Consider the following 14466-nt stretch of genomic DNA (forward strand, 5'->3'; position numbering starts at 1 on the left):
GCCTCTGTCTGCAAAATAAGTAAATAAATCCTATAGATAGACATATGGTGTCTAGAAAAAGAAGCACCTGTTTTACACTTTTTTTTGTTTATATTGTGTTACATTTGGGTACAAAATTAACTGCAGAAATCCGCTAAAACAACATTACAAAACCGCTAATATCCGCAATTTTTTTCGCGTGCGCGTGACGCGCGCTGCGCGCGAGTGCATGAGGTAATAGAGGTCGTGCACCCCCTGCTGGAAGAGGCTAGAATCGCCTATGCATGGGGTGGTGGTGGGCCATTTGTTGACGAGGGGCTTTCACAATTTGAAATATCGGTTGGTTGTACAGCTGCCCTGACAGGCATGAACTATCCTATAGATTACACAGAACAGACATAAAATATGGAATACGTTATGTACAGGGAAGGCCCTTGAGCTGGTATGATGGGATCAATGCAGTAGAACTAGAATCAATATGTAGAACTAACTAGACACACCTACGTCGCACCACCGATCCGACCGATATGTCTGAGTCAGTGTTGGGGGCTTTGTCAGATTACCCGTTGTACTGTGTCCGTTATGCCCATATATGGAGATCTCTGTATCCGTCGGCCAAACTGTGTCCATTTTATGCCCATATATGGAGATCCCTGGTGTCAACAGCATATGACCACACATGCCAACTAGTAGAAGATGTTGCGGATTGAGACTTTAAACTTTGCTTTTATGATATAAACGCGTTTTCAAGATTTTACCACACTTACCCGCCATATACGCCAAAACGCCTAATTCGGTCTTTTCATTGTTTCATTGGATGCCATCTAACCATGAAACTAAAATAATAACCGCGGCCGACCATCACGGCCCAGTGTAGCGGTGAAAAAGAGCGGATCTCTGCCTTCTCTGCGTTATTTGCACCTTATTCAGAGATAGCCGTTTTTATGTTACAGCACAGAATAGGAGTCAATGGAGAATGGACGCGATGCTGGCGGAGTTGCATGATGGGATATGTAGTGTTTTTGTTCACCAGCCGCTACCGCAGGTTCTGTTTACTTGGTAACCAGGTAAGACGTCCCCAGACGTCTTTCAGGTGAATTGGCTACCATTCACCTTTGATCCTAAGACGTCTTAGCCTGGCGTTGCTCATACTACCGGTAATTCCTCACTGCGTATCGGATATTAGTCTGGACTCACAAGCAGAATTTTCATTTCCAAGGGGTGGGACATGATTGGTTAGACCAGACAAATGCTGGGCCCTGATTGGTCCCCCAAAATTGAGCGGGGCCAGACCCATATTCGCCAAGGGCAAGTTTTTTTGCCCAGGCGGATTGGTCTGGTTCCAGGCTAAAGATGTCTGGGGACGTCTACCAATGTTTTAATATCAGACAGCCGTCTGATAAACCCCGCAGTTAAAGGGGAAGACCACCCATTTTCAATATTGAACTATGTCATTAAAGTTATACCATGTAACTTTTTTTATAAAACAAATCTTAAAATTGTCCTAACTGTTAAATCGCTAAAGTTTTAGAACCCCCACTCCGTTAATTTCAGCTTCTAAAGCCTTCTCTTTATATGTTTTCTACTTAGCCGTGACAGGGGCGGGATTTCCCGGCAAAATTACGTCATCTGCATCATCTGTATACGTTGTGTATATGTTGGCCAATCATATCGCGGATCATAAACACATGGTACACTACCGGCCAATCACAGGCGTATCTGCCGTATCTTCAGGAAGTAGCTTCCCTCAGCTACAGTGTTTACATGGTGAAGGATTCTTAACCTCTTAATCCCCAGATCCTGGCCAGAAAATTACGTTCTACCCCCTCCACGGATTCGTATCGTCGCGGTGGTTTGTGGCGCTGCTCCGGTGGTCCGCGGCGGTGGTCCGCGACGACTCCGGGCGAAAAACGGCCGAAAAAAGTAATACCGCTACTGACCACTAGTTTAGCAACTTACACAGTATAGCTTTAATATAACTTCGAGGAGTTGTGTGAAAATAGAAAAAAAAGTCTGCCCCCCCCCTTCTGTGTTGCCTAGAACTGGAGGATTGATTTTGGGGTTTGTATTGTAAAGTACAACTTGATGACATCACACCGTTGTACTTTACAATACAACCCCCAAAATCAATCCTGCAGTTCTAGGCAACACAGAAGGGGGGGGAACTTTTTTTCTATTTTCACTAGGGCTTTCACCGACTAGTCGACTAGTATAACCACTAGTCGATCTTGTAGGTACTAGTCGAAAAGTCTATAAAAAAAAAATTACAAGCGGAATATTATTTATCCAGTCACACACACACATGTTGCTGCATCTCCCTACCGAGGGTTAATAATCCCAAAGACAGTAGAGAGTTCACCCAGAGTTCACCCAAAGTGCTGAAAGTCGCGTCTGCACACAGCAGTGAGTTGTGAGACTAGTCCTACATAATATAGTTGTTTAACAGTATAACACCGTAGCGTGATCAAAGCAGCAAGTAAGGACAGCCCAGTTCTTGCTACAACAGACAGACCGACGTTCCGCACGTTCGTTTGATTAGAAGTAATTAAAAGACAGAGGAGTGTTGTGTTGTGTAGCGAGCTAGCCTACTAAAGCCTAGCCTGGCTAGCCGACCATGCAAATGGATATATGTGCTTTGTTTACGAGAGACACCAGCTATTGGTGAGTCCATGAGCATGGGTTTCTATTACTGTAGCAGCTAAAATTGATGTGGCGATTGTGAAATGCTGGTCTTGTTATGTTGCGCTAACTTGCACACGTGGGGTTTGTGTGAGAATCCGTTGTCATGGTAACTTGGCTGCTGTGAAAAGCCGTGCCACAGCGCTCTTTATTATGACATAATATGTTAACGACTAGTCGACTACCAGTGGCTTCAACTAGTCGATCTGTAAAAGATACTTGAAGTGAAAGCCCTAATTTTCACACAACTCCTCTAAGTTATATTAATGACATAGTTCAATATTGAAAATGGGTGGTCTTCCCCTTTAAGCATGAGCAGGAGTTGCAGCATGGACATGGAGCTGCAGTCATCCGGGTATCTGACTTGCCATTCAGACCAATGCTAGAGAATTCAGAAAAGTGGATTTATCTAGGATTCTGCTCCCAGATCATCTTTTTTCAACGGACGATATCTAAAGAATGGATTGTTGCGGTTGCATTTTTTCTTCACCGAGCGAAAGAAGACATGATCGAGGATTATCATTGTGGTCACGCCCGTGACTTCCGTGGGTCAATAAGGTAAAAGCATGAAAATCGCTGGCGGTTTTGCATTTCTGAATTATAAAAACTACATGGCAGAAAAAGTGTTAAAATGACGGAAATCAGTCGTGGCGACCGAAGACTTTAATCAATTGGGTATGTCATGAAACTTCAAAATCAACTTCAATACAAAAAAGGTGTGCTTCCCTCCAGTCCTTAAAGCATCCCTGAGCACCCATACATAGCTCAAATACTATTGACAAAATTTGGAGAGAGACTCCCACCACGGTGCATCCCACTTAGTTGAGTGTCTATACGAACACAACTGGCCTGTGACCTACAGAGGGAAGCTGGACAAGGGTGATATTTGTCACTACGCATACTGGCGTGTCAGCAGGGAGTGTTGGGCGGGAGAGTAGGACGGAGTCGCTGCGCTCCTCACTGGCAGGTGGGACAGTAGGATACAACAGTAGGATACAACAGTGGGATACAACAGTAGGATACAACAGTAGGATACAACAGTGGGATTCAATAGTGGGATTCATACAACAGTGGGATACTGCGCAGTGACAACAAACAGAAATTGTGTGGGGAGGAATTCATTGGCATAAGGATGAGAGTTAAAAAATAAAATCTCATCTCATGCTGTCATGCACATGCCTGCTACTTTTTGCACCTTTTGTCTAACAGCATGTACATAAATGCAGCAAAAGAAAAATCTTTCACCCATTTATTTTCATCGTTTCTGACTACTCACTCTGTGTTGCACTGGTGGTCTGTGGATAGTTCAGAAACCTGCCTACCAATGACATCACCGATGGGGAATCCAATACAAGCTAATAGAAATAGCAGGTTTTCTCTAACTGGAAAGTAAAATAGATAGAATAGATGCTATAATTGAAGCCATCGTTCTCGCATTACAAAAAAAAAAAGAAGAGATTCAAACCTGCCTACCAATGATGTCACTGGCAGGTAGGGCTGTCACGATTATGACATTTTACATGACGATTAATTGTTACTCAAATAATTGCGATTTGTGTTTTTGTCATTGACAATTACATTTCTGTTTGGCTTGTAGGCATTGAAGTTTCACATGGTAGATCTGAAACATAACCTAAATAAAAATATACAAAGAAATTACTGACATATTTGACAACTTTTAAAAAAAGAACATTGATAGTGGAAGTAGTCGATCTACAAGCTCATGTGTCGCAATGCGAGCTTGTACGCAATGCGAGCTTGTAGACCTGCTATTTCCACTATTTTTGTCTTTTAAAAAAAAAATATTAAAAATGTCCAACATGGACAAGATTATGATCTTAACCCTAACCCTTATGAAATAATCACGATTTTGTCAAATAATTGCGATTAGATGATTATGTAATAATTGGGACAGCTGTCACAATTATTACATAATCTTCTAATCGCATGTGTGTGTTTTCAGGCAGGTTTCCTATGAGACATAGACCGAGCAGACAAAAAGGCTACCATTATAATAATGAGCATAAGTGAGACCAATTATATGAAGATAGGCTGAAAATAGGTTTAGTGGTCCTTTAAGTTCACCCAACTTCCTGGGTGCAAATGTGAAACATCACATGTTTTCATGTGTGTTTCATCTCATGTGTGGTTGCCGAACAGGAAGGCAGGAGGATGAGGAAAGTAGCGTCTGAAGCTGAGCACAGCTCAAACGTACCTCACATCCTATGTCACGGCTCACACGTGTACAGTCAAATACATTTGCATCGAGCATAGGTAGTCAGATGATACGCCTGGGAATTTTGTCCTGCTAACTTTTACAGTATCACCCCATGCGACCATGCTAATGACTGGAGTCACTTGTCTCTGGCATCATCTAATTGCTTAGTCAGCATTATCAACTGATAAACATACTTTGGAGAGAATACTTCTAAAGGCTTCATTATGGACTGCCTGCTGATGGAGCCTGTTAATATATTATAGTGCATTTAGTGTTCAGTAATTTACCATCATTTATTGCAGTTATTGATTTAGCTTCCTTAATACTTTGTAGTCTTAAAATAAATAGCAGCAGTTGAGAGGTTTTGTATAAGTCAATGCATCAGTTTTACATATTCCATTAATAACACTGACAGAACAAACAAAGGTAATGCAGGAGAAACCCGTTTAAACTATTGACGGTATATAACAAAGTTATATACCGTCAAAGGCTGATTTCCAAGAGACATGTGACTTTCACAAAGTGTGTATATGAAAAAGGTATTGCAACAATATCTTAGCCATACCAACAAAAGTGTTGGTCGATCCATCACCAACAAAGACTTGTGACGGCAAGCTAAGCTATCGTCACCCACCTACATATTCAGGGTGGCGTGTGGAAAACTGCTTTCAAAAACTATAATAAATTAATTCTTTAACTACAACAAGAACGAGACAAGAAGGACACCGCCCTTAAATTGGTAATGGTCACATTCAAATATACAGCCCGAAACCCCATTCCATCACTAATTATTCACTCACTAATTATTGTCTCAGCCAGGAGAGTATGTTTTTGCCCCCGTCCGTCCGTCCGTCCGTCCGTCCGTCCGTCCCATTAGTTTGTTAACAACTAATCTCCGGCGCCGTTGGCCCGGTCGCGGCCAAACCGTGCACACACACTCCCTGGATGCCAATTCAGAACCTCTGCCCCATTTTTCACATGGCCTTGTTCTAGCACCACCATAAGGCCGATGTTTGCAAAACACATCTTTGGACAGACACTACTCCTACAGATTAGGCATTTGCCTTTTATAGCACCACCGGGAGGCCAACTTATGTAAAACACATTCTTTGCTATTACTCCATCAGATTTCTCCAACAATTACGCAAATCACTACACAGTATCTGTAGTCATGTGATATTGCCTTCCAAAGTTTCCGAAATTGCTCAGTTTTTAAACAAAATGCTTCAAATCATGAACGCAGTTTGGGATTACCTTGAAATTTGACACACATATTATATTCCCATTAGGTTAAGGAACAAATGCCACCCTTTTCACATAGGCCTATTATAGCACCACCAGGACGCCTGACCTGACGGAGACCTGTGCTCGGAAGAGCAGTGTTTCTATTTAGACTTTCAATCCAACATCCAGGGTTCAAATCTTTCTGCCTCCACCATTTTCCTGAAAACCACAGACAATTTCTTTTGCCGATAAAGCGCTACTTTGTGAGGTTAGGTTTGGGGTCAGGGTTAAGGTTAGGTTTAGGCATAATACCGCCACTTAAGGCACAGCAGAAGTCTCAGAAGGCACACCTGCCAATCAAAGTGAACAACAGCCAATCCTTTAAGGGACTTGGCAGAAAATAGTTGCATAACAATATAACGCTGCAGCAGAGGGCTAGTGTTTATAGCCTGCCGCTCAGACAGTGTGAAGCATGTTTGTTACTACATTGCTTATTTCTAACCTAAAATCTGAATGTCATCTTGACTGAGATTCAAAACAGAGTAGCTCTGTAATTAAAATCAGGTGTTTGTTTGTAGGAACGTAAGCTATGGGAATCAATCAGGTGAATTAAATCAAGATACATTTTCCCTTTCTGGGGGCTTTTGATATAAGAATACACAAAAAATCTTTTTAAAAGAAATTTGGCATCTATTGCTAGGTATGCCTTGTCCATATTATGATCAAGGATATGCTCCAAAATACTTTTTCTATAAAAATATTAACAATAAAGAGATCAGGGGCTTAGCTCATAATAAATAACATTTTAGTTCATGTTAGATCTGTTTAACATTTCTCTATGTCGTTTTATGTAAAGCACTTTGTAATCATGTTTTGAGAAGTGCTTTATGTGCATTATGTTATATTGTTACAGGCAGCTACAGTATAGCGTGTGAGTGTGTGTGTGTGTGTGTGTGTGTGTGTGTGTGTGTGTGTGATTCAAGGGTTAGCCTACATTTTCAGTATTAGTCATGACTCAAAGTGCCTTATGACAATTAGCCTGTGTCACTGTGTGTGTGTGTGTGTGTGTGTGTGTGTGTGTGTGTGTGTGTGTGTGTGTGTGTGTGTGTGTGTGTTAAGTGCGTGCGGTGCTTGAAGGAGGTGGCATGAGGACATCAAACTACTTGTGTAAACATTTAGGCAGGAGGAGCAGATGTAAAGATAACCTACATGACAAGATACTTATGTCTCCTCTTGAAAGAGTTGCATTGGGTGTTTTAAGTACAGAGCCTAGTGGGCCCTTTGCCCATAAGCATGTTAACAGTTGCTCTTGTCAAGGCCAACTGAAAATATATTTTCATGTGTGCCTATTCAGTCAGACATTCAGTCAGCCCCTGTGCTACATTTTGTTTAGTTTTTCCAGCCCCTGTGCTAGATTTATTTTTCTTAAAACAATAATGTTTGCGCTTTATTTTTATAGGAGTATATACTGTAGACATGAAGCTGGGGGTAGATAAGGATTAACAACACAGAATCGAACCAGGGATGTGGTTGACACACTATCCAATCATCTTAGTTTACTATTTTGTTTTTAAACATGATACAACAAAAGACACAGAACAGCTAAAACAACTATTGGAATAATACATCAGTAAGTCCCATAACCAAAATCCCCCCTGACTCAAACTACAACCAAAACACAATATGCAATCAGAGCACTTTTTACTTGGGCAATTAAAATGTAAGATAACACAGTCACTTGTGAGGAAACCAAATTTTCCCAAAATAAAAATAGTATAAGAAATTGACCAGCTTCATAAATCGGCTAGACCCTAGCACAACCATCTTGGCTCAGCAGTGGGAACCAGGCGAGGCTACTAACAATGATCATATTTAATCAAAATATTGTCAAAATAATTAGAAAGCTGCACCCTAGCCAAATACGATAATCCAGTACTAGATGAAATGAACCATTATTGTGCAGTGCCCTTCACTACAGGCAGTAGTACTACATGTCTAAGTTCAACCTTGACCAATAGTCAACAAACGTTAAGGCTTTCACAATTGTGAAATTAGCTGATTGTCATACAAATAATTGCAATTAACGATTTAATTGTGTTTTTGGAATAATGAACATATCAACATTTTGCCTTTTTGGCTTTGTAATCAAATTTCATAGGGAAGATGTGACAAATAACTTATATACAAGAAATTACTGACATATTTAATCATTTTATACTTTCTACAAGTTTACAACATGCATTGTGTAAGCTTTTAGATCTTTCATTTCTGGAAAATGTATGACATAACATACGGTAAGTCAAACTTCATCATCTCAAATAATTACAATTAGGTGATTATGTATTAATTGTGACAGGCCTAACTAACGTTTGATCCCACTTTCAACTTGCATGGCTTAGCAAAACGGGTGAAAAACTAGTGAATGCTAACCTGGTGAACGTTAATCACTATGCCTAAACCTAACCTCAGTAAAACTATGCCTAAACCTAACACTAAAACCTAACCCTAACTCTTAAGTCGAAATAGCGAGATTTCACCTAATCATATTATACAGGTCCCTTCAACCCGATAAGAAATGGAACCAAGGACAGGGAGAAAGAGGTGAGACACTCATGGTAACTTATTGCCCCAAGTTACTGTGAGCACTCATGACATTTTCAGCATTGTAATGCAGTGGTTCTCAACCTTTTCACCCCCAACCCTGACGAGCACTAAGAGTTGAGGCATTAGATTTTGTATAACACGGTTCTATTGTGAAAATAGCAGATCTACTTGCTCACAACGCCTTGTGTTGCGAGGCGTTGTGAGCATGTAGATCGGCTATTTTGCGAGGCGTTGTGAGCATGTAGATCGGCTATTTCTCAATGTCTGCCTCTAATATTTGACAATTTGGCCTTAAATTGAATAGAAATGTGCAGATACCTCATACACTTAAAACTTTAAGGTGGTTTGTTTACTGTTGAGTGAGAAACCAATGTTGCACATTAAGTTTATCATCTGGGGACCCCCCAAAATAATTTGGGGACGCCCCTGGGGGTCCCGACCCACAGGTTGAGAACCACTGTTGTAATGCAGTGCCTGCCTCATGGGTACATTTGGGGGTTAGGGTTAGGGTTGGGGGGGAAATACTATCTTATAACTATGGTATGGATAATGGAATCAGAATGTACCCTGGAGTAGCCTACATGCTAAGAGCCCTGCAATGGGATTGGGATTCCGCAGGTCCTGCAAGACCCAACACAATTGTAGCGGAAAATGAAAGTGAAATGGCTGCGGGCGGGAATGGGCGGCCAAAAACAAAAACTGTTGTCCTGCTAAATCGTTCATCAATCGTTCAAAAGAAGTTAATTTCACAACGTTCCCAGGAGTACGTGCATAATGCAGCTACGAATAATGAATAGTATTGCGATTTGCGAGATCTCCTTAATTTCAGACTAGTCAACTAGACTAATGCAATCAGTTACTTCAGGCTAACAGCACATTATTTGACCAAGAGTGGTAACATTTATAAGCATACATTTTCAAGAAATAACATTTTACCCTTTAGGACCTAGAACGCAACTGTGTCACTTTAACCATTATTTTATGCTTTAACTATTAAAGAATAGCAGATATACAACAAGCTCATAGCCCGAGTCCCGCGCCGCGAGCTTGAAGTTTGAAAAAATCTTTGAATATATCTTTTTTAAAGCGAACATTTGTAACTCAAATCTTTCTTCCTCTGGGTACCTGGAACAACATTTTTGAGATGGGGGTCCGGTCAAATACATAATTCTAGGGGTCCTTGACATTAAAAAGTTTGAGCACCACAGATAAAGAAACAGGGGTCCTTGACGTTAAAAAGTTTGAGCACCACAGATAAAGAAACAGGGGTCCTTGACGTTAAAAAGTTTGAGCACCACAGATAAACAAACAGGTTTTTCAGAAAACCGTTAGGATTTAGAAGACATTTTGGGGTATTTTTCAGGTCTTAATGGGTTAAAGACATGCTGTACGTTTTTCACACTTTTAGAGCATAGCCACGGTCCCACGGTCATAATGAGGAAATACTGTATCATCTAGATGCCAAAAGAATGTAACAAAATCAATGTATGTATTCTTATGTCAAAATTCCCTAAATGTAAAATTGTAATCCTGTAAACACAAACGTACTGTGTGATGACAAATAGAACTTTATCAATGTAAATTAATCTTTCACCTGTTTGATTCCCATAGCTCACGTCCCTTCACTCTCACCTGATTTTAATGGAGGGAGACACTCTTGGGCTGCATGCTACGATATTTATTTAACTCAAGATTACAGCCAGACAGCGCATTACTTGTGAACTTTAAAATAGTAAATTGGAAAATATGTATCTGAAAACCTTGAAGGTGAGAAATAAGCAAATTATGCATAAGTGCTGCTAGAATTGCTCCCCCCTCTGCCTGCGCTGTGCACTCAGTGCAGTGTGTAGAGTTCAGAGATCCCATAGCCCGGATGGAAGGCGGCCATCAGCTGACAGTGATTGGTCCAAGAAAACCACACCCTTTTCTAAGCTAAACTTAGCAAAAACATTAGCAATAAAGCCATTACATGACGTCTTGAACTTGTTGTTGTCTGTTGTGGTTGGCATGTTATGAATATGATTAGTCATTTTTATGCTAAATATTGTTGGACACTATCTGTAATGTTTTAAGTTAATTGATTTCCATTTTATTTTCCAATAATAAATAAACATGCATTTGCATAAAGCAAGCATATTTGCCGAGTCGGATGTTAAGAGTAGGCTATTAAACACTTAAAAAATATATACCCTTTAAAGTATTTTTTGAACCGATAAAGTTGCAACGAATCGTGATCAACTATTCAAGGTCCAAGCTGTCGTTTTATTGTTTCATCTTCTTGTATTCAGGGTACATAATATGATAATGATAACTATTTTGTTCTGGTTCCTCAGACATTGTAGCAGCAGCAATAATAATCTTAACTTATATACACATGGAAAAACATTTAAAAAAAGAATACTTGGACCTAGCACTTAAGGTAATTGGGTATTGGACAATCATGCAATTAATCAATCGACAGCCCTAGTGATAAGTTATTCTTTTTGTGTAATATTTGCCAAACCCTTAAATAGATACTAAAAGTGCCATATTTTGCATGTTTAACTCACTGTCGGGAACTGTGGTTCTCAACCTTATCCCAAAATAATCACATTTGAACTGGGGACCCCCAAAATAAATAATCATTATTGAAGTGCCCCCCACTGTAGAGAGTTGAGGCTACAAATTAGCTCGACTTGGTTCCACAGATAAATATTGTGAAAATGGACAGCTATTTTCAAAATATTTTATAACCTGAAGGTTTGAGCTACAATATTTGGGAAATGTGGTAATGTAAACAATAAAGTTAGGCTCACTTAGAGCTTTACTAAAATCATTTGCTCTGGTCTGAATGTCACAGTAGTTAATGTGTTAGTAGAGACAAAGATTTTAAATATATATATAGACATGGAACAGAATGAGAAGCACCACTCATTGTGCTTAGCTGTCAGAAACACAAAATAAGGTCACGCCATAACATAACCAAAACATTATTTCTGGATTCCGGTCTGGACAAGAATAGATGCTCGACGAGGGCCAGAACTACAACAACAACAAACACTCCTAAATGGGACATGGCTCTTTGCTGTAAGACAAGGACATGAGGCTGAGTTTCAGTTCTGCGTGGCTTTCAGTTGGCTAGCCTAGGAGTTGTAAAGAGCTAGCTTTCTTCCAACCAACTAAACCAGAGGTGTTTAACCCTTTTCATATCAAGGTCCATTATTTATTCTGCATTTGAGACACAGACCACCATTTGATGACACGTAGCCTCTCAGACCACGGGTCTATTTGGTTTCATTTTACACTCTCAAGAGTTACAGATCTACTTTATCGGGTCCATTTGCTATTTAGTTATTAACTCTCCATAATTTAGCTGGGGACCACCTGGAACCCCCTGAAGGACCAGTGGTGGTCCCCGGACCAATGGTTGAAAACCACTGAACTAAACAATCCAACAGATTTGGGCCGATCGTCTTAAGTTAGTTTTGCAACAATGTGAAGACATCGCTGGGAAAACTCGGACGGCAGTTAAGAGGTGTTGATCGAAACAGTGCATCATGTACATAAACAAACTGATGGAAATGTCTTAGCGCTTGTTGTGGTTATTTTTTCCTCCTCAGCTAACTCTACTAGCTGCCAAACTTGGCTGAACGCTGCAAGAGCGATCACAGCGCTGCTGTAAAAATTGGGACAATTTGCTGATTTTTGACAACTAATCGGCTATTTGCAACGGATCAGAGACGCTGACAACATTTTCATAGCGAATACCGAGCTTGCTGGTAAAAACAGGGCCTTTACTTGGCACCAACTGACAACAGGAACAGCTAACCCGAGCTATGCTAGCTCGGTTAGCACACCAAACCAAACGGGGTTCGCTCGGGGCCTGTGGTTTTGTCGCCGTTTTTAACCACATATAACTGATCTAACATTGCACCGTTGTCCGGACGGGAACCCAACGCGTTCGCCACTTCCACGACACTTCGCGGACGGGATTCGTGTCGGTATCCCCGCGTCTAAACGCACAACTGAAAGGGCTGAAAATGGGAAGTCTACACTTACCTAGCTTTACTTTCTACGCCATCTTGGATCCACTTGTCAGCCCCTCGCAAAGCATAGTGGGATGTATGTTACTCCTCTGAAGGTTGAGCATGAGGTTGAAGGGATTTGGCTGTTTTGTGCTGTGGGCGCGCGCTTGACTGTGTCTGTGTGGCATCTGCCATAATAACCTGCAACAGTGGTTCTCAAACGTTGACATTTGAAGGTCTCCCCTTAACTTTGACAGTGTACAAATGGAACCAAAGGGACCCCAACGGGTCCCATTTGGTTCCATTTGCACACTGTCAAAGTTACAGACTTGTGAGGGTCAATTTAGACTCCCATAAAGGAACCTTGAGAGTCCCTGAAATCCACTTTGAGAACCAATGACCTATACAAGCTACAACCTTTTTCATTTCAAGGACCCCCAAATTGACACTTATCAGCCCGTGGACCCCCATTTGGAAAAGAAATGCCAGGGCCTCCCCCAGATGATTCACAGCTCTAGCTGTGATTCCCAACCATTTTAATTTCAAGGACCCCCAGTTTGACATGCATTTTAGGCTACGGACCCCCGTTCAATGGCATCTCTGGGACCCCAATTTATATTGTAAAAATCAATATTAATTTAACTCAGGGAGTGTACAAATGGAACTAAATGGACTTGTTAGGGTCAGGGTCCATTTGGTTCCATTTGTACACTCTCTGAGTTACATACCCATAAGGGTTCATTTGGTTCCTATTAAGTATCATTTAGCTGGGTGGGGAGTGGGGACCCCCTGGAACTCCCATTGTAAAAATCAATATTAATTTAACTCAGGGAGTGTACAAATGGAACTAAATGGACTTGTTAGGGTCAGGGTCCATTTGGTTCCATTTGTACACTCTGAGTTACATACCCATAAGGGTTCATTTGGTTCCTATTAAGTATCATTTAGCTGGGTGGGGAGTGGGGACCCCCTGGAACTCCCTCAAGGACCCCTGGGGGTCCCCGGACCCCACTTTGAGAACCACTGACCTACAAGGCAAGCTAGTTACCAGGTTGTCATGCTGCAATTTTGAAATAATGCATCATCTCACTCAAAAGGATAATACTCAATGCAATCCATAGGAAATACACTTTTATGCTGCATATATATTTAACAGTGGCGTTCTTCTAGCCTGGCATTGCTCAGACTCATTCACACCGATGGTGTGGATGAGTCGGTCTGGCCACGCAAAGCTAGAGTAGTGTACATTTTCAATCTCAGGCATTCTCAGCCTTGTAGAGTGATTGACAGTGAGAAGCGAAAGAAACATCTTATGAGATGGATCACATCGTCATGGTGTAATTATATTACTTGAAATGCAAACCCTACCTCTATTATTTGTATGTGAACCAGTGTTCTCTAAATAGATGTAGATGGCTAAGTTTTGCCATCTATTTAAATCTACATGTTCATCTAGACAGCCTCAACAGGTCAATGTAAACATCTTGCATAAGCTCACCAAATGCATCTTGATTTACAGCGTCAGCTGCCACTGCTGTATTATTTAATGCCCTAGATGGCAACAACGTACACGGTCATGCCCATAAACACAAAAGCATCTGAGCTACTATAGGTACTTTCAAGTTGCTAAACCAAATATACAGTAGTAGGCAGTGTTTATATTCAGGGAGACAGATATGGTGTTTACATTTAAAGTAGAGTGTTTTTTTGTTTTTTTTAATCAAGTGTATTACAGTTAGACTTTAGTGTGAAATGGTG

The 14466-nt window shown here is 40.8% G+C and overlaps 1 protein-coding gene across 1 annotated transcript in view; it reads right to left on the bottom strand.

The window, feature by feature from the left end:
- The window catches only part of helz (helicase with zinc finger), a 90014-nt gene extending 77171 nt beyond the window's left edge, over positions 1–12843 (bottom strand). Inside the window, exon 1 of the mRNA XM_080721425.1 lies at positions 12743–12843. The gene's annotated coding sequence lies outside the window, so the exon portion shown is untranslated. The remainder of the gene's footprint in view (positions 1–12742) is intronic.
- Positions 12844–14466: the final 1623 nt, after the last annotated feature.

The sequence above is a fragment of the Nannobrachium achirus genome (assembly GCF_963921795.1).
Source record: "Nannobrachium achirus genome assembly, chromosome: 3".
Taxonomy (NCBI): domain Eukaryota; kingdom Metazoa; phylum Chordata; class Actinopteri; order Myctophiformes; family Myctophidae; genus Nannobrachium; species Nannobrachium achirus.